This window comes from Dermochelys coriacea, chromosome 2 (genome assembly GCF_009764565.3).
Source record: "Dermochelys coriacea isolate rDerCor1 chromosome 2, rDerCor1.pri.v4, whole genome shotgun sequence".
NCBI classification, from domain to species: Eukaryota; Metazoa; Chordata; order Testudines; family Dermochelyidae; genus Dermochelys; species Dermochelys coriacea.
This window is the reverse complement of record NC_050069.1, coordinates 262058804-262086081: the sequence shown is the minus strand read 5'-3', so window position 1 is coordinate 262086081 and position 27278 is coordinate 262058804. Positions and strand designations below refer to the sequence as shown.

At 43.9% G+C, this 27278-nt stretch overlaps 1 protein-coding gene across 9 annotated transcripts in view; it reads right to left on the bottom strand.

Moving 5' to 3' along the window:
- Positions 1-24229, bottom strand: part of ADCYAP1R1 (ADCYAP receptor type I) — a 188867-nt gene extending 164638 nt beyond the window's left edge. For 4 of the 9 annotated variants that reach the window (XM_038391727.2, XM_038391730.2, XM_038391729.2 and 1 more), the window contains exon 1: positions 23682-24229. The gene's annotated coding sequence lies outside the window, so the exon portion shown is untranslated. The remainder of the gene's footprint in view (positions 1-23681) is intronic. The other 5 variants (XM_038391726.2, XM_038391731.2, XM_043509742.1 and 2 more) reach the window with 2 other exon arrangements.
- Between the last annotated feature and the right edge of the window lie 3049 nt (positions 24230-27278).

The window sequence follows — 27278 nt, the reverse complement described above, 5'->3', positions numbered from 1 at the left end:
CTGTGTCACAATAAGCAAGCGTGCATGGGCTAAATCACACCAGACTTTGGTGAATATTTCCTTTTCTGTTGCCTTGCTTGGTTAAGAAAATTACTCCCATCTATGAGACCTGAAAACCTAGAGAGCTCCAGCATCAGGGAAATGCATCTCATAACTGGCCTGGTGCTGCAATTCAGTTGCTCCATCTTTCTGAGCTATTACGTGCTGTTGTTTTAGAAGGCAGGATAATGGGGGGGGGGAGGGGGGAGGAAACAAGCGATGCAAGAAAGATGCCTGGAAAACCAGCAAGATCTCCAGTCACAAAACACATTGGTGAGAAAGCATGATCAAATACCTAGACTGTAAGCTCTTTGGGGAAGGGACCACCTTTTTGTTCTTTGTTTGTACAGCACCTAGCACAATGGGGACCTGATCTATGGGTGGGGTTTCTCGGTGCTACCACAACAGGATAAATAAATGAGAGTTAAGACAGTCTGAGACTCAGGAGATCTTGGTTCAATTCCCAGCTTTGCCACAGACTGCATGTATATCCTTGGGCAAGTCACAATCTCCATGACTCCATTCCCCACCTGTAAAATGGGAATGATAATATTCCCTTCTTCACTCTCTCGTCTCCATCTAGACTGCAAATTCTGTGTGGCAGGGTCAGTCTCTTAGTATATGCAGGAACTACACTACTCTAATCTCTCTTTGTTACGCAGTTCAGTTCTAACTTGCTGTGCATTTACTTCCCCTCCGTTGGTCTTTTGCACATATTCGATCACAGTGGAAATGACATTAATGAAACACCCAACAGAGGAGGCCATGAAGCAGCTGTGCAAGGTGCAGAGAGATTATTTAGTTTAGTTGGTCAAAAAAGCCTGCATCAATCCTCAGAGTCTTGGCATGGATCTATCACATGGCCTGGCTACAACATAACATAAGAATGGCCATCCTAGAGACAGACCAATGGTCCGTGTAGCCCAGTATCCTGTCTTCCGACAGTGGCTGGCGCCAGATGCTTCAGAGTGAATGAACAGAACAGGGCAATTTTTCAGTGATCCAGCCCCTATTGTCCAGTCCCAGCTTCTGGCCAGTAGAACTGCTGCTTGCAGATGGATAGATGCTTCTCCATTAGACAGAAATGGCTCCATAGACCAAAGCTGGAGAAGCACTGGAATAAGGTATTGGACAGATCTTAAAACAGAGCTATAAAACCTGGATTTAAACTGATCTCTCATTACGAGGGACTAGGATTAAACCTATGTGAGGGTGTGGGGGGGGGAGGGAAATTATCCCATATCTGCATACTGCAGGGTTTCTTGCACTTTCCTCTGAAGCATCTGGCACTGGCCACTATTGGAGTCAAGATATTGGACTAGATAGCCCTGACATCTGATCCAGTCTGGCAATTCCTATGTATTGATGTTACTATGCAGAGATACTTTAACCACAAGAGTCTCTGGCTCTTCCGTGTTTTGAATAGCTGCTGAAGAAAATCTGGCATAAACAAATGGTTTCTTGCTCTGCATCTGTCAAATACTCTTGAGGTAAAATCCTGGTGCCATTGAAATCATTGGCAAAACTCCCACTGACCTCCAGGGGAGCAGGATCTCACCTGGAGGCCTGGTCTACCCTTAAAAATTAGATTGACAATGCTACATCACACAGGGTTGTGAAAAATTTTGCACCCTCAGTGCTGTAGTTAGAGCATCCTAACCCCAGTGTAGACACAGCTAGGCTGAGAGGATTCTTCCATCCACCTAGCTATCACCTCTCAGAGAGGTGGATTAACCACACCAATGGGAAAATCACTTCCTTCAACACAGGAAGCATCTACATTAATGTGTTACAGTAACACAACTACAGAGCTATAGCTCTGTCACTGTGGAGGCTGTAGCATAGAGATGGCCTTATTACTAGTTTTCCAGCAATAACTCCTTTCCCCCTCCTCTCTTCTCCCGCATCTTCTCCAAAACCAAATTTCTTTGAATGTCCTCTGAACACATTTACTAGGGTAACTGCTGTTGTCATGCATGTTTTCGTGGGGTAGCGATCGTTCTCACATGACAGAGGAACAACCGGTCCTATTCAGTGCTTGAGAGACATAGAAAAAAACTGAATGCAAAGCAAAACATTATTGATTGCCAGCACTAGGCGATCTATTTTAGCCCTCTCCAAAGGATGCAATTTATTAAGATGAGAAATATACAAGTCCCGAAGCCCTCATTTCCACTTGCTCCATTATTAATGGCTCTTGCAGCCTGCAGATGGCAGGCAGCTCAGGAAAGAGTCTCCCATCACCAGGGTAACACTGGGGGTGGGAATCTGGGACTTCACCCATCTCCAAGGAGGAGGAGATCACCAATTCTGTGTGAATACTTAGCTGACAAAACATATTCTAAAGGCTGACCTGTTTAATGTCAGCACCCAAGAGCCTTTGCGGCATGTCCGAATGCAATTTCAAGTGCCAAAGGCACTTCAAGAAATGCACACTAATGCGCATAAAGCCTGTGACAAGCTCTTTGCCTTCAATCCCCTGGCTCTGTAGGGGGTCTGCCGAGCGGCTAGCTCAGATTCCACTGTTGGCAGTGTACACTGCACCAAGTCAGTCAGCGCTTTTTATGGCCACCCGGCAAACAAAAACACACTATGAGTCGTGGGTGCATATTTACAGTCATTCTTTCACTGAGCCGCAGTGTTCACCTCTGTCCCCAGCGTCTGTAGCCAGCTGGAGTAAATGAGGCATGAGATGTGTTTTTATACCATCTTGCGATGTGTCACTCATGGGGGAAAATAATCCCTTTGTCTCAGTAGATAAGAATGAATATCTAGTGGCCCCAAGGGGAAATAGCATAATACTGTTCCAGGCAAATGGAGTAAACTGTGTGGTAGATATTTGATATGATAATACACATACATTGTACAACAAATGACAGGATTCTGCCTTGCATATAGTTTGGATGTAATTAGATCTGTCCAATGAATTAAGTATTTTATCAAAGATTGACTGGTTCATGGCTGTTTCCTGAACAAAAAGCCAAGTGATTAGAACGAAAGTCTTCTGAGAACACTTTGCACGCTCCCCCCCACTACACACACATATTATTAAGATGAAGCTAGAATTTTGTGACACATTTTAGTTACTTTTTTTTCTCCCTGGGGTGGGTTGGTTGTGATTGGTCACAAAATTATTGTTTCTGGATCCTTAATCAACTGCGATCAGGGGGTTTGGTAGAAACTACTTTGGCTCATTTTCCTATGAGGGAGCAAGCCAGTCAGAAAAGCAATGGAGTAGAACAATAAAATAACAATGATAGGACATAAAGAATAACTGGCCATAAATATGTAGACTACTGAATCCCCAACCCACCACCCTGTTATACAACTTTCTATCATCTAACTCAAACCCTTCAGCCTTAATCATCTTTTATTCTAATATACAGTTGAAACAACCCTGAATTTATCTGAAATTGGAAAGCATTTTTATAATGGTTCTTCAAAAACAAGCTAAGTTTCCAACTAAACACACACACACACCCCTAATCTTTCAGCGAATTTTTTCAGCTAAAAAGCCATATACGTCACACTAACGATGCTATCCATTTTTTTCCCTTGGGATTCCACCCACTTTTGTCATGTCAATGCAACCACATAGCAAAGTAAAGGTCTGTTCCTGTGAAGTGCTTTTAAAGTTGAGGGCACTCAGCTCTTCTCATGATTGAGTTGTGTGTGTGAGTTACTTTGGTATTACTACACCACATTGGTCTAATTTACCACTGGCAACCCCTTTTAAGTCAAAGGAATCGAGCACCTCCTATGCCAGCAGTTGAATTTAGTCAGATGTCCTTGCTGTCCTTCAAATAACAAATAAATTTTTTCTATCATGATTGCATTGTATGGACAAGAATGAAATTCTTTGAATTTCTGAATTGTCTGCAAAATTTTTATCACCATTTCAAAAAAAAATTGCAGGGATATTTTTTGTTCATTTTTCCATCTGTCTTATAGAGTTTGACCAACATTTTGTTCGAAATTCAAAAATGGATGAGATTTTTGTCCCATGAATAAATAAGCGTTGCTATTTCCCCCCGCAACCCACTCTACAAATTATACACCCAACGTCCCATGTAAACTCAGGAACCCTCCAACAATTGCTACCATCTTTGATAACATTCAGTATTAGTATAGCTGGCAACTAGTGGCCATGGTGAAAAGACTGGTATTGTTTACATTTACTGTGGCTTCTTGAGCAGACTTGCAAGGAAACTTCAATATGACACTATTTTTTTGTAAAAATTATTCCTCATTGTAGCTGCTCATTGTTTTAGCCATTAACTGCTGGATTATCCTATCATGGATGGCGGGGCATGATAATCCAGTTGTTAGTGGCTAGAACACTCACTATTTATGAGGAGAACTCAGATTTCCAGGTAAGAGAGTTACTCCAGATATTTTATCATGTGTATTGCCAGTTTGTTCCATGCAGTTTTATTTTAGACTTTTCTACTTCTCCTCCACACTTAATCAACGTATCATTTTGCTTCCCATGTAGGGTTTCTGTGATTTAACCTGGTAAAGCTTTTAATTCTTAATCTTGTATTCAGCTCTGATACATTCATCCATGATAGAGCCCAGAAGGCTGAAGCTAAGAAAAAAATCACTTTCATTTTCTTCGACACTGTGGAGTGGTTTAAATGTAAACTACATGAACTGCATGGTCTGTGACCCTGTGTTTTATCATCCATTCATATCAGGGTTTAATTGGCCTTCTCTGGACCAGGATAAAGATTACTGGCCAGATTGGGAGCCACTTGCTCATACTGGTGAGCAGTTCTTAACAGGAGTAATCCTACTTAAGCGATAGGTTTCAGAGTAGCAGCCATGTTAGTCTGTATTCGCAAAAAGAAAAGGAGGACTTGTGGCACCTTATAGACTAACAAATTTATTTGAGCATAAGCTTTCGTGAGCTACAGCTCACTTCATCGGATGCATTCAGTGGAAAATACAGTGGGGAGATTTATATACATAGAGAACATGAAACAATGGGTGAGTAACTGCTCACCAGCATAACAGAGTTCTGAAATCTGGTCCTTAAACTGTTGACCTGACATTTGTATCTCAACAGAAGTGGTTCAAGGATGGGATTTCAGTCTATTAAAAAAAAAAAAAAAGATCTAGTTGCCTTGTTAGCCAGGGATCAAAGATTCAAACGGTGTGCAGGCTGCATTTTGAGGAGTACTCCCCAATCCTCTCTTTGGATCAGATCTGGTGTCTCTCACTCTGACAAAGTCCTAGTGACTTCAGTGAGACAAGTTATATGTGCTGAAGGGTTTGTTCAGCAAACCTTAGGATTCTTCTGTCACATAATTTGTGAGTAAATATTTTCAGCATTCAATGGCTGAATAACATTCAGCAACTTCAGTAGACACTGAATTAGAATCTGACCTGCTGGAAAGTTACTTGTGTTTTTAACTTCTGAACAGTAGGACTGGCAGTGTCAGTTTTCAAAAGCTGAGCAGCGCACAGAGATTAATCTGATCAGCATAAAGGCTGTTACTGACCGATATAGCGATGTACAATGCTCCCAGGAAGCTCCCAGTTCTCACAGACAGCAGAAATCTAGTGATAGCCCAGTCACAGGGCAGATATTGCAGAGAGAACTGAAAAGTAACCCATTGCCTGTTTCCATAGGTCAATCTCAAATAAACCAATTTTTGCCTGTGATGGGTTCCCCCTGGGTGCCACCTAGAACTGGAATACCACTGAGCCCTCTCACCCACCAGCCTGGGCTCCCTCTCACACTGTGCTGCTGTGACAATCTCTAGACCACTCCCAGTCCTACGTTCCCACCAGCATTCATGCAGGCAGGGACACATCCAGCTGCAGTTGCATGCAGGCTTTGGCCAACCACTGCATGAATCAATAATAGAGAGTCTGTAGTCAAAATTATCCCCAGCTTCCCAGCACAGGACACTAGAGCTGTACCGTCCTGCCCTGGTCAAAACCCCGACCAGTATGAATTTATTACTCAGTTTGCCTCTCCCTCAGTGTGGAAAGGAATATGCACAATACACTTGTGTTAAACCAAGCTAAGATTTTCCCCCAGACACTTCAGGCAAAGGCACACTAGCTTAGATTAAAACAAAAAACAAGTTTATTAACTACAAAAAGATAGATTTTAAGTGATAGTAAACAGATCAAAGCAGATTACCTTGTAAATAAACAAAACCGCAAACTAAGCATAAAACACAAGAAAGACTGGATATGAATTAGCAATTTCTCACCCTGACTGATGATACAAGCCGGCTTGCAGATTCTCCAGGCACAAGCTGCACTTGCTTTGCAGCTTGGGATCCCCCCCCCCATTCCAAGTCCTTTTCTTTCAGAGCTACTCTCAGGTATTCAGTTGTGGGGCAGTGAATAACAACAGATGATGTCACTTCCTGCCTTATATAGCTTTAGCATATGGCAGGAACCCTTTGCTCCAAAAACAGTTCCTAGCCCAGTTTATGGAAAAGTACAGGTACCCAAAATGGAGTCCAGAGTCGTGTGGTCTTGTCACATGCCCTTACAGAGTCATAGCAGCCATTACTTACAGGCTGTCTGGAGCATTCTCACGAAGGCTCCCCAGGTGGGATAAGCTTTTCCTAAGGCCTATTGTTTTGTTTTTTCTAATGGCCCTTCCCAACCAGCTGTTTAGGCTGGAAGCATTTTGCCTAGTGGGTGTCACCCAGGTGTAACTACGTTTGAACTACAGATACATAGTCAATATTCATAACTTTAGATACAGAAATGATACATGCACACAAATGGGATAATCATATTCAGCAAATCATAACTTTTCCAATGACACCTTACACAACCCATCTTGTACAAAATGCATCATAATTATGCCATAATCATATCATATAATAATATTACTATGATGAATATGGGGTGAAGTGTCACATTGCCTTTTTGTTGTTGTTGTTCATTACAGAGGGAAAAAGAAGAGGCAAGCAAGATCTGCTATAAATTTCATGTGGATCCTCAGTATCTCCCTATAGCCTCACTTCTTATACGTTCCTCCTGACAGGGCTTCTATGTTCTTTTCATCCTTCCTAGCATCTCCTCCATTTGCCTGGTATTTGGGGATCTCATGTTCTCAAGGCTTCCTAAGGTGCATCTTCCAAATGCTACAGTCGCATGCTCATTTGGGCCACAATCCTGTTTTCATTCAAATCAAATGAACACACACTTGACTTTAGTGGCAGCATGTTTGGGACCAACCCTTTAGTGGAAAGGAGACTGGACACGTTATATGTTCTGAAAGGTTTGTTCGTCAAACCCTGGGATTTTTCTTCTCCTAATTTGTGAATAAGTATTTTTGGTTTTGAACAATCAAATAACATTCAGTGAATAATTTGTTCACTCCCCTCCCATCAGTTATTTATTAATACAATTTCTAATTATTTCATGGGTGTAGCAGCAATCTTGGAAAACCTTGAACCTAGATCAGGGTTAATTTCTTCCGCAACAGTTATTTTTCTTTCCATCTCATTTTGCTGTTCTCTTCATTATGGGCCTGATCCTGCCAGTTGCTAGGCACCTCCTCGAAGGTACTGGGCACTTTCAATTTCCATAGCAGCCTATAGCTATGACCACGCTCTGAGCCAGGGGTGTGATGCCCCTTCTCATGTATATGTACTTATGGTAGCTCAAGGAGAGCTAGCACACACATAAATAATAGTGTCGCTCATAGGCACCGACTTTCCAAAGCGCCAGGGTTGCTTGACCCCCAGCTCTGCCCCAGGTCCCGCCCCCCAATCTATCCCTACCCCCAAGACCCCACCCACACCCCGTCTCTTCCTGCCGCCACTCCACCCCTGTACCACCTCTTCCTGCCCAGTTCTGCCTCCTCCCCCGAGCGCACTGCATCCTCTTTCCTCCCCCCTCTCCCCAGAGCCTCCTGAACGCTGTTCACAACGGGCGGGAGGTATGGGGAGAGAGGGGGAGGTGCTGATCAGGGGAGGGAGGAGGAGGTGCTGATCAGCAGGGCCTGCTGGTGGGCGGGATGCATAGGGGGTTGGGGGGGACTGATTGGGGGGCTGCCAGTGGGTGTTCAGCACCCACCATTTTTTCCCTGTGGGTGCTCCAGCCCTGGAGCACCCTGAGAGTTGGCGCCTATGGTGAAGCTACAGTCGCACAGGCAGTGACAGCAGAAGCAGTACCCACCGTTCTCAGGTGGGTTTGTACTCGGGACAGCTCAGCCACGCCTCCGATGGCACTGCCCATGCTATCAATGCTACACTGCTATTTATTCTCACACCAGCTCTCCTTGAGCTATTCTGAATAGGTGTACTTGAGCAGGGGACATGGACCCCAAGCTCAGAGTGTAGATGCAGCCTGTGAGAAGGTGCTAAGTTTGCAGATTTGCACCATGCGTGAGAAATGCTCAGAGCATTAAAGAAGATAGCTTGTTTATAATTAAAATGCATCTCTGAGCTATAGAAAAGAGAAGGACGATACATTTCCTTCTGAGAAATGCCAAAGTCATCCCTTTAGTTGCCTTCTGAATATGTCCTCCAAGCCACTAAAAAGAGAGACATGAGGAATACAGTCTAAAATCTTCCATGTAGTTATTGTTCCTAAGGAAATCATTGCCTAGGGATCCACAAGTTCAGTATACAGGCTCTCAGACATTCAGCCAACCTTTTCTTCAAATCCACTTTTCAGCTGTATATGGCCCACCTTGGGAGAATTCTTCTACTATATCCACTAAAGGCTTTATTCCATGTTAGTGTTTGTAAGCCACCTGCCTACGAATGCCCTATCCAGGCACACTAGAGCTAAGCCCAGAGCCACGGCAAGTGGAAGTAAGATACCCAATGAGCAGCTGCATTACACAGAGATAGAGAGGAAGTGGCAAAGCAGGTTATTTTGCCAGAGCAAAAGAGCAGCATGCACAAATCTAGGAAGACTAAGGAAGAGGGAAATCTGGGTACCTACACTATTGTATCCTATTTTGATATTGTCCCTGGGGGTGCATGGATCAGCGTTCACGTTGCACTCCCTGTCAATACCTGATCCAACCACCGAACCAAATTCCATGATGAATCCTGGTTACGTGCCACCTGAGGTGCGTTGCGCACATGCTAAGAAAAAGTATTAATCCATGGTATTCTAGCCTGTAACTTTCTGACACAAGAGTATTTCACATTCATATGGCATCTTTCATCACAAAGGCATTTGCCAACTATTCACCTCATGGCAATGCAGTCAGAGGGCGCCAATCAATCAGCACACATTTTGCTGCAGAGCAGCAGACTCAGAATGTTAGCCACAGACATCGGCACTCAACTCTTATGGAAAGGAAGATGGATTCTTTAACATCCAACACACAGCAGACAGGACAGGGTTGGGTTTTTTTAAAATGTTTTACTAATTAGACTCCATCGTACCTTTGAAGCAATGGCCCACATTTGGGGCCTGGTCCAAGGGTTATGGAGTACCTGAAGAAGAGCTCTGTGTAGCTTGGAAGCTTGACTGCAGAAGCTGGTCCAATAAAAGATATTACCTCACCCACCTTGTCTCTCTCATATCCAGGGACCAACACAGCTACAATAACATTGCAGATGCAATCTGGCCCTTTATAAAGGCACCTATTGCACAGCCTGCAGAACACAATAGTAAAAGGGGTCTAAAACCAAAGCTAATCATTCCAAGTACCCAGCCAGATCACACTGTCAATTGCTAAAAACGGATAACCATCAGGCAGCCCATCTACGAATGCTACATCCATCTATCCAGCCAGCAATCATCTGCTTTTACACTGTGATCTCCGCCATAGCTCTGCAGCACCTTCCAACAATTCCCCACGTATGCAAAGAACTGGAAAAAAAAGGGAGCTAGAGGAAGCAAAATAAACCAACAATCACCATCAACTAAGGCTTCACAGAAGTGGTCAAGAAAAAGCAGTCAAATCGTTTTAAACTCTAGGCATTCCAAACCTGGATGGTGTGTCTCCCTATGTATGTATGCACACTAGTACATATGCAGGCATGTATGGATATCTCCCCCTCCCCGCAAAAAACATAGGTCAACCTAGGTCACTCTAATCCAATCATTCTTTCAACAGCAACTTGAAAAGGGATGGATGATAAATGGTAATCTGGAAGGAACAAGCTAATAAACCTTCTTTGGAAGATGCCAACACCCTACCACTCCCAGAGCTTCAAACTAAGAACATAAAGAGAAATTTGGATGGTCAAAAACTTCAGGGAAAGGCTATAAATTGAAACACAGGCAGTTAAGACAAAAAAAAACAGACTTAGGAGGATGGATGGCTCAGGAGATTGATATATAGAACCCAGTTTTCCTCTCTATGTAGCCAGCTTGTATCCAACTCAGATGGGAAGTGTCATGTGACCAGGAGGTGGGCGGTCAGGTCTAGTGGTCAGAGCAGGAGTCAGTGGCCAGTTGCCAGAGTCAAGGACCACAGCCCAGGTCAGGAGCCAGGAGTTGAAGCCCAGGTTTAGAACCAGAGTCAGAGTTCATATGCCAGATCTAAGGGTCAGAGTCAAAGTCAGAAATCGGAGTCGAGGGTTAGAACTGTGTTACATGCACTGAGGCAAGACAGGGGCCAAGGCCGCAGCAGGGGCCAAGACAGGACCTATCAGAGCCACGGGCAAATGCTTTGAGCAGCCACTGAACTGCTGCTGCTACTGGGCTTAGGAGCCAGCGTGCTGCCTCTAGCAACCAACCAGGCAGTGTAGCCAATCAGCTACACTCATCAGTTTGCCCACAGACTGGCTCTGTGGCCGGTCCAGATCCCTGACAGGTAGTAAGAGGAAGCTGCCACCAGCTCCTCTTTCAAGGACTGTGAGCAAGAGTGAGTCAACCCAATCCATTCCTAGTAGCAAGGGAGAAGCCTCTGAAATGGCACTCCATCTCAACCAAGAAGCCAAGACCTGAAACGGACTAGAAATTGAACTGCCCTCCAAGGTCTGACAGTGGTCCCGCCTGGTGAAGCTGAAGTATGCTAGAAAGGCAGTGTATGGGAAGCTTGCACTGCTGTTGCTTATGCTGTTCCAATGTCTGTGGATAAACAGAGGACATGATTTCCCCAGGGCAATGAATCTGGCACCTTTTCCAAGCACTAAATTCAAACATACAAAAAATACCCAGAGTAGAAGAAAAGACTCATGCCAGAGGACCAGAAACAGAGAAATCTAGATGGAAATGTCGAGGTAGAGTTGACTAGAATATAGTGCATTGCTAGAGTTCCCTCTTCCTAATGCAAACCCAAGACACACATGCCAGTTTAGTAACAGCAAATGTTTAATACCAGTGGAAGTAATCATCTGATGAATGGGGATATTGAGAATGCTCAGATTATTGTGATATTGAAAGCTAAAGTGACATCCAAAGATGAAATCCTGATGCTATCGAAGTCAATGGGAGTTCAGGCATTGATATCAGTGGGGACTGATTTCAGGATCAGGATTTCACCCCAAGAATTTAAGACTAGAACCTACCTGACTAAGTAGTCAGGAGAATTTTACAGAAGACCCTTCATACATTCATAATTAGTAAGTTATAGATATGGTAACTCATTTGGAAAGGAAATCCTTCCAGATTACAGCATCTAATGAAAAGGATTATCTATTCTGCTGACTACACACTAGTCTAATTACCATCCCTTTCACTGGGGAGTTAAGCCTAGGCACCAATTATTAAACAGATCCCACTGAAAGGAAAGATTCTTCTCATCAAGGGAGATGCTTTTTGCCTGGAAAGGCCAATGTAATTCTTCCTCACTGCCTAACATTAAAAAAAAAAAAAGACAAGCACATTGCAAACATTAAGGACAAAGGTTTGCAAGTGATGCGCTGCTTTTCAAAGCTCACAAGAGTTCTGAGTTTGAGAGTGCGTTCAGCTGCTAAGCTTCATGTTCTCTTCATTGTGAGGATGATGACAATGTTATGTTGATAGAAATCCCCTTTCGGGGGGGAAAGCCCTAAGTGTTTGGCTAATTGCTTTTATAAATTTAAATTAAAAAAATCAAAATACTTGCTTTTATTTTGTTATCCTAAGATGTGCAACTCCTACTCCGGGTTTTAAAAATATGTATTTGATAAAGCTTTACTCGCGAGAGGAAGGACCGTGTTGTGGTAAAGACTCTGGACTGTGTCTCAGGAGACCTGTGCTTAATTCTCACCTAGGCTGCCAACTTCCTGACTCCCCTTGGACAAGCCATTTCATTTCTGGGTCTCACTTCCCCCTCCGTAAAATGGGGATGAGAATACTTAATTTTCTCCCTCTCACTGTCAGACTTGTCTATTTAGATCAGAGGTCCCCAAACTGTGGGGCATGCCCCCCTACGAGTGGTGGAGGAATGTTCAGGGGACCAGGACTGGGGCCCAGGCCAGCCCCCACAGGGAGCAGAGAGGGAGTGCCACTCAATTCTGCTACTGGCCCCGGACCCCGGCTGCCGGTCTCAGCCCCCGGCTGAGGCTTCACTTCCAGCCCAGCCCCTACCCCAGTTATGGCCCCAACCTCGCCCCCTCTTACCCCGTCCATGTCCCCTCCCCTCCTGGAGCCGCAACCCTGCTCCCGGCCCTGGAGGACTAAGGGGGGCACAGACAGGGGTAAGGGGGGGCATGAGGTAAAAAGTCTGAAGACCACTGAATTAGATTGTAAGCTCTCCGACTGTCTCTTACTATGGGTGTACAGTGCCTAACACATCAATTGAAGCCTCTAGGTGCTACTGTAATTATAAATAGTAAGTTATATGGGCAAGCCAATTAAAAAGACTGCATAAAAAAAATCAAAGGACATTGATAGAATGCTTGCTGAGATGTACAGCAAGAACAAAAGAACAGCTCTAGCTGAAGCCACAGTATCTTAGCTGGGATGAGCTACAATAATGAGTGAAGTTCCTGCACTATCATTTCACCCTCACCCATATTAATGGCTTAAAAGATAAAGAAATGGTTGTGGAAACTTAATAAGCCTTTTGTAAATCTAGGGCTCAAAATAGACAGCAGTCAACCATGTAGCTGTTTATCTCAAGGTTGGCCAAAGCCATGGTGCTGGCAAAAAAGTGCTGAATCACACTGAATGAAAGAGAACACAAATTAAAATACTACAGAAAAATACATGCAAACAAGGAACGATGGAAGGTTATTTGGGGACACTGTGGAAAGCGGTGCAGAAAGCTTGGTGCATGAAATGAAAGGATGAGATATCACTACATTGCTGGGGTGTGTTGGGGAGGGCTCTTTTAGGGAGCTTTCAGGAGCAATGCTGACAATGATTTGCCATGCTCATTGATTACTGGCAAATCTGAAAATCGCACAAAGGCAGGTGAAATTTCAGAAAGGAAATATTTTAACGGTTATATTTTCTCTTTCCTGCTGTGAGGAGAGAAAGCCAGATATTTATCCCTCAAGTCCAGCACTGAATACTGATATGTGAAAAGAATGAACCAGTAACAGAGAACCAGCAATGAAAATATTGTGTGAGAAGAGGAATGTCTGTATACTGATACACAGATGAGAGGGGCAGAACCATGCAGCGTCAGAAGACATTGCCAATACTAACAGAATTTTGATCAGTTCACACAATTCCATGTTTTGTCATCTGTTAATTCTATCATTTGCCTCAAACGTCTTGATCTTGGAGAAGAGGAGTTTGAGGTCAGGACGATATCACAGTTACAAATAGGGGATGTCAAGGGAGGAGATAAAGGACGTGATGTTGGGAAGGAGGTCACTCTTCTTGCTCAGCAGTAGCTCCTCCGTCTTTCAGCCACTGACAGAAGTTGAAACAAAGCCTCAAATGCATCTACTCCAAGGAGAGATGCATATCAATAAGTAGAGAAGAACTACACAGTCGCAGAGAACATTAATACCAACACAAGTTTGGTCCTATATGAACTTTGCTGCTTCATCCTTCTCAGTTCCAATGCAAGTGGTATCCTGTTCATGCATTGCAAATTCTGTGGCAGTCTCTAGTCTAAGTTTTCAGAACTGTCTAGTGATTTATGATGCCCAACTTGTAGCATGTTAAAGCGGCTTGATTTTTCAGAGTGGTTGTTGAGCCCTTTCCAAAAATGAAACCACTTTAGAAAGTGTTGCATGTCCAAATTGAGAAGTCACTAGAGAGGGTTGATTTTTAAATGCAGGCCTTATGCATTCTTAACATGAAGAGTAATGCAGCACTTTGAGAGGAAGGATGCCCCACTGGTTAAGGTGCTAGGCTTGGATTCAAGAGACATAGGTTTAAGACCCTATTCTGCCCCAGATGTCCCGAGTGACCTTGGCTAAGTCACTTTGTCTGTGTGTGTGTCAGTTCCCTATTGGAAATGAGGACAATAGCATTGCCCTACCTCACCGGGGTCCTGAGAGAATAAATACATTACAGATTGTGGGGTGCTTAGAGACTACAGTAATGGGAGCCCTATAGGTACCTAGGATAGACAGATGTATCTTGACATTCTGTGAATCTATTCAGTTGAAAACAGAAAACTCAAACACAGGACAAGTTTATATTGCAAAGCAAAGTTGTTGGAGAAAAAGGTGCCAAGGTATATAAACATTCATATATTAGGATCATCTGAAAAATCTGGAATTAGATTTTTCTGTTATAAAAAAAAAGTGTCCATGTTGTCCTTGTGGTGTATGGAATATAGACAAGATTTAGTGAGTGTATCTGAAAGCATCCGTGCTTATATAGCAAAGCAATAGATGCCTTAGAAATAGTGAGATAGCTCAAAAGATCTCCCCTTTTGCCTTTGAACAAAATAGCCATGTATTATAAAATGACTGACTTAAAGTATTATGGCTAAGCCACCACCTTGCTGCATGCTGAGCACCCTCTATTATTTTTTGGTCAGTGCTTGAGCCCTGGAACACCCATGGAATCGGCACCTATGACATATGTCCTTCTATGCAGAAGAAGGCAACTGGGTAGAAGAGTACAAGATGAGTAGACAGGAATGAAGCTGGGGAAGAGAGTGGGGAGCAAGAACAGGAGTAAGGGAGACAAGAAGTTACAGCTAAGGTAGAGTTATCCAGGGCCAGTGGTGCAGAGCAGCATCTTCAGCACAAGCAATGACGACCTTCCAACCTGCTCTCTCTTCTGCAGTCATTCAGTGCTGTTCTCGCCAATGACTTTTCCTCCAGCTGCTCGCCCATGGTATAAACTCATCTCCACTAAGTAGCTCATTCACTAGCATAAAATACTCCTCAAATGCCCAACTTAATGCAACTCAAGTAAATGAATCAAACTATGGAAGTCCAGGCTTCTTTGACAACTGTGGCACATTCATTAGTCATTAGGAGCTCAAGTATCTGTGATATTTCTGATACTCTCTCTTCTCCTCTCCATCTTAAGCTAACCATAAAACTCCTGGTAAGATTCCAAGGGTCTGATTCTCCCCACACAGGAAATGAGTAATTTCTATTTACTTTAACCAAGGCCTTTACATCATGTGCTAGTTCTAGCTTCTTTATAAACTTCTTCTCTAGGCCAAGTCAGAGAGAGGTCTGTTTACTAGTGTGCAAGAGAAAAAACACAGCAACTGCAGCGGCTAGATCTTCATCTGGTTCATGCCGTGGAAGCTGTAAACATTTAACACAATATATTCTGTAAGTATTCTCTTAATTTTGGTTTAGTGAAGGGCAATAAAAAAATAAAATATGCATTTAACTATAGACTTGAATGCCTCATTTTATATGGGTTCCAAAATTTAAAACTTCGTCTAAAAATAAAAACAGTTAAGGTTGCTAAGTGACAACAGTTGTTATTTATCACATCATTTGCAAAACCCAAATGTTTAAAGAAAGCAAACTAACTGTTAAGGACATTGCAAGTCTTACACTGCCCAAACATCATTCTTATCTAGTATAAAGAAATGCATTTTTCCATCACAACACAATAACTTCAGCTCTGACATATAGATTGCTGAGGAGGGTTTATGTATCTTTATTGTTGTGATTTCAGTAAATATTTTTTTTTAGTATTTTTAGTTAGATATAATTATCATCTGACAGTAACATTGTTTTCGGATAGTACATTAGATGCTGGATGTATTTTATGAGAATGTATATGACTACTGATTTATGCTGAGGAGATTAACCATGTATGCATGGGTTTGCACTAGAAGCTGCTCAATGTGTATGCACTGAAAAAATATGAAAATGGGGTTTGTGTTATGGTTGAATTTTGAAATTTCAAAACTCAACCCATACTAAAAAAAACCCTTATTTGACAGTAAATAAGGTATTTCCATTATTGTCACCTCCCAACCTTATCTTTTTTATTAAACGAAGGTTTTTTGGTTTTGGAATTTCACAGGTTTTGTTAATCATTTTTTTTTTCCTTTTGTGTAGGAAAAGTTCTAAAATGTTAAATAAATGCAGTCAAGTCTCCACATTATTTTTAAAAGCCAGCAATGGCTCCTGTGAAGCCCTGCCTCATTCTGTGCACACCTGACAAGACCTGCAGGTTCCCTAGGCCATCATGATATGCATGCATTCATAACACAGCTAAAGGTTGATGAAAAAGTGAGGAGAAGTCATTGCAAATTAAATATCAAATTCAAGACTAGAATTTAGGTTACCTGGTTCTGTAACCTGTGTCTAAAACCAGTGGGAAATACTACCTTCCAGCCAAGTCACTGAACATCACTGTGCCTCGAGTACCCCACCGGAAAAAAATATAAAAATATTTGGCTAGCAATCATGCTTTATACTCACATTGTGCTGTTCGATCTTCAGTTCTCAAAGCACTTTACAAAGATGGGTAATTAGATTCAAAGCTTTTTTAGCCAGGGACTGTCTTTTTGTTCTGTGTTTGTACTGCATTTACCCCATGACCAGGGCTCCTGGGTGCTATGGTAATATACATAATAACCATTCTGCATTTGTGTTAAGAGCAGATACCTGAACTAATTTTTATGAGCTTCACTATGGACTGATGTATACTTGCCCAACATTTAACAAGCTTTGGAGCTAATCCTGAAATATTTGCATATGAACTGTATACCAGAAAAGTAGAACAGAAGAAATACTACAGAAGCAATGGCAACAGTTACCACCAGCTACTGGTGGGAGAGAATGTTAGATTTCTAACACAAAGTAGACGACAACCTAGCAAAGGAATCGGACGGACCATCCACACCAAAGTCAGGTGTTGTAACCACTCCAGAGAGTCAGTTCTACAAGGCAACACATAAACAAAAACACAGGAGGACAAGGAACCCCTTTGTGGAAGACATGCAGGAATGTGCTCCCACACTGACAGAAGTAACACATGCCCACCCAGTCACAAAATAACACACACGAATTCCAGCTGAGAAATCTACCGCAGTGGCTGGACACCTTTCAAGGACTGGAAGTGGCCACCTGATCAAAAAACCATTGAGGGTCCATGAACGATGTCCAGCGCTATCAACCCTAAACTCCCAACACTTAAAACTAATGCAACTAATAATAAAAATGCCTAAGTATAGAGGCATAGCATGATGGTCAAGAGAGATGGCACCAACCCTCCTGTAAAACAAGGGATTTATTTATTGAATTCTTATTGGCTAATCTGAGGAGCAGGGTGGGGAAAAGGAAGAGTTCTCCCCCACCTTCTGCGCTGGCTAACACAACTCAGCTAGCCTAAGGATGGCTTGTGATTTGCTCTGGTATTGGCCACCCGCAAATTGCTACCCCACTCTGGGGCAAAGGAGAAGCGATAGGATGTGGTCCAGAGAGGTGTCGCCAAGAAGCAATGCCTCCACTGCGGCTCCCATGCTGAAATCAAGACCCCACTGAAGTCAATGGGGCCAAGATTTCACCTCCGGACTGCAGCAATTTAAGCACCTCCCCTTGTTCAGGGCTCTGCCTAATGACACAAGCTAACTCAGACTGAATGAATGGGGCCCTACTCTGGAACCCTTACTCAGACTGAGTAGTACCTTCTTCCTTTTGATATCAACAAGGCAGCTTGCAGAGTCATGTACTCCTCCGGGGGAGGATGCGTGGCAGAACTGGGACCTGTATCAGAGAACTGAAAAATAAAATTCCATTCCATGTTTTATTTTTAAATCATTTGACAGTATGTATATAAAACAGGAGGAGTTTTCCCACTATCCATCAGTCCCATTCAACATTTACCAGAGCCTATAAATAACAGTCAGTAAATTATAATGATCAGTTAATTTCCAGGGACTGAGCGCCTTTCCTCCAAAGATCTCAAAGTGGTATCAAAATGCTACTGTGATTGTCATTTCATAATGATTAGAGCACTGGATTGGACCTCAGGAGACCTCAGTTCTAGTCCCAGCTCTGTCATTGGCCAGCTGGGTGACCTTGGGCAAGTGACTTCACCTCCCCTGGCCTCAGTTTCCCCATCTGTAAAATGGGGATAATGCTATTGACCTCCTTTTTAAAGTTCTTACAGACCTATTGATCAAAAGCCCCATATAAGAGCCAAGTATTATTAACAACAACGGACAGACAAATCTTAAATATCTATGTCAGAAATAGCTCTGTGCAATGGGAAACTTTTAAACCTTAACATTTCCAAAGTGATTAATTTAAATACATACCAAAAATAATTAAGCAATGTTATGAGTTAATCCCTTTCATTTCTGTTGTAAGGAAAAAGTGTAAGAGTTACATGAACAATCTAGATTTGTTAGGATTTTTTTTAAATAAACATTTATAAAATTGCCTGTTTTAAATAGATGTTTTCACACTTTCTAAAATGATTTTTTTAAATGCACCCTAAAGTAATATCATGTAAAACATTTTTTTAAAATGTATTTTGTAAAGTAACATCATGTCTGACTAGTTTCAATTGAGATTCAGAATATGTGCCCTAAAAAAAGAATGGAAAAATTGGCACACTCTTACTTACCCACGGTGGTGCAAACAGTATCACTGAAATTAAGTGGTAATATGGTTGTCACATTGATTTGCAAAGCAATAATCTGGCTTCTGAGTGGAGAAACTAAGATTCTAAAGGCTGACTAGCTCACCCTGATAAGGCAACTGTATTAAAATAACTCAGATGGATAGTACTATTATCACAGACTCAGAGCAGCAAAACGCTGGAAGGGTACTATTAACTCCATCCCGATATCCGTGCATGATTGTTTCCCACATTATCCATTCTAGTTTCAACTGTCTTGACAAAGGGCTACTACACCGTCCTTTGGGAGATGGGACAATCCAACCCCTGATCATGAGATATACATGGGAATTATTAAAACCATAGGGTGCTGATTCCAATCGCCTTTTCGCTCCAAGTAGCCTCACTCACATATATGTTTAAGGTAATACAGCACATGAATAAGGGCTTGGGAATCTGGCCCTTAGGAACTTTAAAAGTGTTTCTCCAGGGTTTAAATTTTGTCATTATGTAAATGTTTAAGCAAGGACAGCTGGGAGGTTTCATAAAGAGAGACAGCAAAATTTATTAAAGCTAATCAGATAACAACCAAACAAAAACAAAACAAGAAAACAGAAAAAGGTGAAAAATCTGCCAAAAATGTATGAATTTCTCACCCCCCACATTTTTCCAATCCGCTCTAACAACTGGCATCCAAAGGGACACACAGCTTTACAGCCAGCCACAGCAGATAAGTGAAGGCCCGTGTCTAGTATGTGTTGCATATAGCTACCAAGCACACTCAGTTTCAAAGGATTCCTTTGAAGTGCTGCATGCTAAACTAAGAGGGAATTGGAAAGCTCTCTCAAGGGATGCTGAGCTTCATTAAATATCAGGAATAAAGTTCGAGGGGAATTAAGAAACCCAGAGAAATAAGTTTACTCAGTGGTGTGGTGACTGTCCTTGCCTATATGCAGGGTTGCTGGAACAATATTTGTAGTGGGGGTGCTGAAGGTGAAAACCATGTATTTAGGCGTCATATTATTACGTCTTCAAGCCATGGGGTGTGGCAGCACCCCCAACACCCCTAGTTCCAGCACCCACAACTGTATTTTGCCACAAAAGGCGGCTTTTAAAGTGGGGTAAGGACAAGGAGAAACAGACCCACGCTGGTGTGACGTCACTGACTTCAGTGGTGTGCGCAAAAAAGAAAAGGAGTACTTGTGGCACCTTAGAGACTAACAAATTTATTTGAGCATTAGCTTTCGTGAGCTACAGCTCTCTTCATCGGATGCATTCGGTGGAAAAAACAGTGGGGAGATTCAGTGGTGTCGTTGTTCCAGATTTGCACTGGGGTAAAAGGTCACTCCATTCCTAGTGAGATGTCAATGGGCATTGGATCAGGCCCTAACCGAGAGGAGAATCAGACCCTTCATGCCTAAAATGGTAATACAGGATGTTCAGATTTAAACATCAAAGGGGCACAGGCAGTAAAAACATAGGGGCATAAACCGCTGGGAGAATACTCCTTGCTGACTTTAAGGTCAGACTGATATGCTAACAGAAATGACTTGTCACACATGAACTCTAGGGGCCATATCTTCAGCTGGTATAAATCCAAGAAAGTGAAGTCCATGGAGCTGTAACGATTTACACCCGCTGAGGATCTACCCCACTGAATGCCCTTTGGCTTAAATCAGTAGTAACTGTAAGATCTGACCTGTTCTAAAGTCTAGGTGGAAATCTTGCTAGATCAGATAAGAATTACAGTACATGACCAGTTTTGGATTTGCTTTGACTTTTCCCTGTTCCTTAACTTGAAGAACTGGGTTTTATTAAAAGATAATTTTGGAGTTAGACTTACTTTGTACTAAGGGCTCAGAAGGAATTAAAAAAAAACAAACCCAATCCTCTGTATTCAGATGAGGCGGTATCGGATCCCCTGCTGAAACAAAAGTTCAAAGCCAGAGGCACAGGGAAACTATCCCCAAAACGCTGCCCCCAGAACGCTGGCTGCTATGTGCTGGGATGAGAAAAACCTGAATACCAAGAGAGCAGTCAGGAAGCAGGGGTTGGAAGTGGCCAATAAAGTGTTCCACAATCTAAGAGATTTCACTGCTTGGAAGGTTCCGCCTTACTTTTCATGTAAATGTTCCTAATTTTAATGCTACCCCCACCCTTAAAACTATTCATCCTGGTAGCATCCTAAACAATTCCTCTCCTGCCTTGGTGTTTACACCCTCCAGATATGTGCAGAGTAGAGCACTTCTAGATGGCTACGTGTGGCTGTGAATCTGTAGTGCAAACGGCAGATATTAAATGCACGAGGAAAAAGGTACACTGTAGGTGTTGTGTTGTCAAGGAATGATGGAACATCAGAGCCTGATTAGCCACTGTGTATTCCGTTATTTACAGAGCAGCCCTAGTCAAAGAGAAATCAGCTGGACCAGCAGGCTTTCCTTCTTCTTAGCCAAGAGAACAGACCAGTGATCTAACTGTCGATTCAGTTCAAGCAGCAATCCTGCTCACTGCAACACATTTAAAGCACGCACGCGTTCACATTAATAAACAAAACAAAAAGCCTTTCATGCCATGTCCTCAAAAGTGATTGCCAGTGAAAACAGATCAATTCTATTTGACCTTCAGTTTCAGTACATCAACAATTGCTGCCCTCAGCCAGAGACAAAAAACTGAACGGTAGCTAAGATACAGACAGAAAAATTTCAGTCCATGTCTTATCATTATGCCTCTAATTCAAGAAGGATGTTGATCAGTTGGAGAGGATTAAGAGAAGGGCCACAAGAATGATTATATGATTAGAAAAAATGCTGTAAAATGATTAAGCTCTTCTGAGTCTATCTATTTAGCTTAACAAAGAGAAATTTAAAGGGTGACTTGATTACAGTCTGTAAGAACCTACACGGGGAACAAATATTTAATAATGGGCTCTTCAGACTAGCACAGAAAAGTATAACTCAGTCCAATGGCTGGAAGTTGAAGCTAGACAAACTCAATCTGAAATAAGTTATACATTTTTAATTGAGTGAGAGTAATTAAGCATTGGAACAATTTATCAAGGGTCATGGTGGATTCTCCATCGCTGATCATTTTTAAATCAAGATGAGATGTTTTTTTCTAAAAGATCTGCTCTAGGAATTATTTTTAGGGAAGTTCTACAGCCTGCGTTGTACAAGTGGTCAGTATCACAATGGTCCCTTATAGCCTTGGAATCTACAAATCGTTACATCAAATGACCTTCTTTGGTTCTACATCAGAATGTAACTGTTTTGTTATGTCCATCCAGTGGGAAACGTCTTTGAAGACAGAGCTATCAGGCGTGAATTTTTGTATTATCTGAACATGAAAGCCTGTCAAAAGTATTCTCTGTGTATTTATAGCTATATCAGGTTAAGGAGTTCACCCTCCTGGTCCAGCTGACAGTAATAATATACAGCAAGCATTTATTTACTTTTAAAAAAATTATGCTCCTGTCAATTGTTTCCCCAATTTTATCCAGCCTATGAGGTATAGGAATGCTGAAGGGAGACAGAGGCATATCTAAACAGAGTAACACATACAAAAAAAATGTATGTGTACTTTGTCAAATTTAAAATAACCTGCTTCAAATCAATTTTTAGATGGGTATAACTGTACAACATATGCCTTGTATAAGCAACCACGAAGGATATTAACATATTATAAAGGTATTTACAATTTGACTGTGTTTGGTTTGATTTTTGTCCAGTGGTTTTATCTGCAATGATATCCCACATGTTTTGCAAGCAAAGGGCCAGATTCTGTTCTCACCCCAGCTTAAACCCAGAGGAAATCCACTGTCTTCAGAGGAGTTCCTCCACATGTACACACTCTAGTGAGATGAGAATCAGGCCACAAATATCACCATGTAACTAAAAAAAAAAAAGAAATCTACACACCTCCCCTGATGCTGTAGCTATATCTCCACACATTAAGTATTCTCTGTTGTTGATGTAAATGGTAAGATTCCAGTACAACCACAGCCCCAACCACTGCACATGGCAGGTTCAGGGCACAACACAGCAGTAAGATGAGAAGTCTTGTTTGGTAACTCTGACTTTAATGTGCTTTGCATAGAGATGGAAATATTGGAAACAGCTGTTCAAATACGGGGATAAGAGAAAGCCCCCCCCCCCCCCAAGAGAGATTAAGGTACAAGAATAGAGATTTTAGCTACTACTTCTTAGTAAAACCAGAGAAGTCTCGCTAACCCTTTTGGCGCATTGGTAGAAGGGCGAATCAGAGTTGCTGCGGCAGGTGAACGAAGATGCAGAAGTGTGCAAGGGAGCGTTGAGCCAGAAAAATACCAATCGCAGCCCTGGCTCTGTTAGCAATCAGGTTTTATTTACCAGCCATATTGCATTAAAAGCAGACGTGATCCACATACCAACAACACGTTAGCCTGTCCCCAGTTGTTTGGTTTTAAAGAAAGAAGAAAAAACAAACAAACAAACAAACACCACCACCCCGCAGACGCATGCAGTGGTTGCTGGAGACGGAAAGACGCTTGGGTTTGATTTTCCCATCCAGGGAGTGGGAAAGCGAGCAAATCAGTGTCGCTCCTGCAACACAACCCAATTCACATTCCTACTTCCTTTACCGCATCCCTGTTCTCTTGACGGACTACAATCAAGGCACCGACTTGGTCAAGTCAGGGTTCAACTAAAGCATGGCCCGGGTAGCTCCCAGCTGCCATCCAGTCGCCAGCTAAGCAGAGAGACCCAGCAAGCGAGAGGAGCAAAATCACGGCAAGCCGAGTACAGTACGCGCTGGAAGGAAGAGGGACCAGGGCTTACCATTGCAGCAAGGGTCGGTCGCAATATTGGAGCTGGATGCTTCACCTTCCCAGGTGAGCAAGGCAAGGTGGGGGGGGGGGGGGCGGGGGAGGCTGAAGGCAACTGCAGTCGCGATCTGCTCGAATCAAGGAGGCGGCGAGCAATCCAGGCGATGCAACGGAGCAGAGGGAGCTAGGCTGCCCCTTCACACGCACGGGCTGATGTCCCCGAAGGGAATTAAAAATCCCTCCCTGGTCTCCCCTTCGCTGCCTCGCGTCTCCGGGCTGCCCTGGCACAAGGCATTGGCGCGCTCTGTGCCGTGAAGGAATTTCCCGTCGCTACATCGCGGGAGGAGGGGGCTGCAAACTTTTTTTTTTTTTTTTTTTTTTTTTTAAATCAAGTAATTAATTTGCGCTCCGAGGAGCCGGGGAGGCTGGATCAGCTGCACGGCCCGCGAGCCCCAGCCAGCGGGCGCTCCCCTGGGCGCGAGTCTCCTGCCCAGACAATGCGCTGCAAAGGAGAGAGCCGGTCCTGCGGAGAAATGCAACCCCCCCTTCCCCCCCCCCAGCTCCACACAAGTGCCTGAGAACAGGAAAGGGGGAGGAGGGGCACCGAGCCAATCCCCTCCCCTTGGCTAGCCCCATTAATGTGGAAGCAGGAGGGGGGGGCAGAATGAGACAGAGGGGTGGGCGAGGTTTATCCGGAGAAATGCAACCCCCCCTTCCCCCCCCCAGCTCCACACAAGTGCCTGAGAACAGGAAAGGGGGAGGAGGGGCACCGAGCCAATCCCCTCCCCTTGGCTAGCCCCATTAATGTGGAAGCAGGAGGGGGGGGCAGAATGAGACAGAGGGGTGGGCGAGGTTTATCCGGAGAAATGCAACCCCCCCTTCCCCCCCCCAGCTCCACACAAGTGCCTGAGAACAGGAAAGGGGGAGGAGGGGCACCGAGCCAATCCCCTCCCCTTGGCTAGCCCCATTAATGTGGAAGCAGGAGGGGGGGGGCAGAATGAGACAGAGGGGTGGGCGAGGTTTATCCGGAGAAATGCAACCCCCCCCTTCCCCCCCCCAGCTCCACACAAGTGCCTGAGAACAGGAAAGGGGGAGGAGGGGCACCGAGCCAATCCCCTCCCCTTGGCTAGCCCCATTAATGTGGAAGCGGGGGGGGGGGGCAGAATGAGACAGAGGGGTGGGCGGGGTTTATCCAAAGCAGGTCCTGTCAATCAAACTCTCCTCTCCCCGCCCCCCCTCCCCCTCCCGCGGATTCTGCGACGGGGCGCGCGGGGGGGGGGGTCCCTGGGGCTTGGCCTCGCGGCAGGGAGTGGGGCCGGGCTGGGAGCGACGAGCCGAGGGGTGGGGAAGGAAACGGGGGGGGGGGGGGAAACACGCCGCTGGAGGGGGGGGCGGGGCGAAGGGATGGAAGTAGGCGGGGGGGGGGACGCCCAGGTAAATCCTTCGCCCCCATCCCTCGATGGAAGCCGCTCCTCACGGGGGGGGGCGACCCATCTCAGCCACACGGGCTCAGGGGAGACAGCTTTGCCCAGAGCCAGAGACTCACCCCTAGCGAGAGTCAGAAGCAGCCTGGGGGGGGAGGGTCGCTCCCAGCTCGGAAGCTGACAGGGACCCTTGCAACACCCCCCCCCCGCCCCCCCCCCCCCCACCACCAGCTGCCTCCCCCAATCCCCAGCCAGGCTGGCTCCAGTAAAGAACCAGATCGTGGTTCAGCAGAACCAGAGATTCACCCATCTGGAACTGGGAAGAGCCAAGGAATGACCAGGGACAAACGCCCCATCTAGGCCCCATAGAGGGAGGATTTCTGGGGCATGAGCAGCAGCTATTTGGGCCCCTGCAGGAGCATCCACACAACAAGCCAGGGGCATCCATTAACAGAAGTGGGGCGGTGAGATCCAGATGGGGTGTCCTTTCCACCGCCCCAGATCTTCACAGCCCCTTGGACAGCCGTGCTGTCATCTGAATTCCATGGTTTGAGCCTGGGCTGGGTGCCCCAACCCCTTTTCCCCTTCGCTGTCGGCCTCACTCCCACTGCCCAATATTCCCCCTCCCCCACACTATTCGTCTCTACAAACCCGCTCCTGTCATCCCTCTCGCTTTGCCCCTGCTTCTAACTTGAAAAATATAAAAGCCAAACCAGTAACAAAACCTGTAACTCACCAAGTGTGACAGACATCCCCATGATCATTTACTTGTATGTTATAGCCCATCAGAAGCATGCTTCAGGACTGGAGTTGCATCCATTTTACTCCTGTGCAATGGAGCAGAGAATCTGGCCTTTATTCACAAGCTTTACCAGCCCATCTCACCCCATCCACTCAAACCACACAGAAAAAGTATTAAGTAATCAGATGCACCTTGCTATTTTACTGAGTCCTGAAGGCTCACAGACTCATGGCCGGTTGGATCAAGGGAAGAGAAAAACCCAGAGAAGTGACTTTCACTGAGAATGTCTGGCCTCTGGATAATAAATTTGTTAGTCTCTAAGGTGCCACAAGTACTCCTTTTCTTTTTGCGAAATCTAGGTAGAGACACCTCAGGCTTTCTAGAGGCTCCCAGTTTAACGTAGTTTTAGAGCTTTCTTAACATAATAGACTACAGGCCAGTTTTGTAATCCGAAAGTCCTGAGCTCTGTCCGCAAAGAAGACATTTTTCTTAACAAAACAGTTAGGCCCAGATCATGCAAATAATTACACATGTCATGTACTTAAGTTTATGCACATGGGACTACCTGTGCATGAACCTACTCACATACATAAATTAAGCCCATGCAAAAACAGTCATTTTGGCATACACTGGGGATTGAACTGGGGCTTCCAGAGCTAGAAGCATGAACTCCTTCAGCTAAAGAGCCAGGCTCTAGATATGGGGGCTGTAGCCATAGCTCATCGAAGATGGCTCAGACACAGAAGGGCACACTGACCAGTGGGTTACAGAAGTGTTTGCAAACCTTAGATTGTAGGTATTTTGGTGGAAGGACCTTGCCTTTTACTTCCTTTCAATGCTTAGAACCCACCTAGTGCAACATAAATAATAAAATAATAAGGATTATTACAGCTAGTTGAAAATGTTCAAAATTTCAAGGGTTTTTGCAAAAAAATGTTTGCTTTTTACAACTAGCGCTAATAATAGTGATGATAAAATAAATAGTAATAAATGCTAATAATAATAATGAATAGCTCTCTAGGGAGGGCCTTATGGAAGCATATATATCTTATACATAAGCCCCTTCATTTTCAGTTTAAAACGATTTTTACTGAAAAAATCCTGGGTTTTACAAAAAGTATTATTCGTTTTTTCCCAATTTTCACCCTACTTTTGTATCATTCAAATGTATAAAAATAACTTGTTTTATTAGGAAAATGCAATACATTGCCTTAAATGTATGTATAATGATAATACAGTAGTCTGTGTGTGTATGCAAAGCTGTCTATTGAAGTAAGGCCATGTATAGTCTAGAAGATACACACAATAAACAAACAGGCATTCATGCAAGCTCTGAAGTGCATGCCCATCTGAATATACTGGTGAATCTCATGCCTACCACATAAACATTTCAAGCTGCTAGCAGATAACGGTTAAAAGATTTGACACACTAAAATGGGAAGAA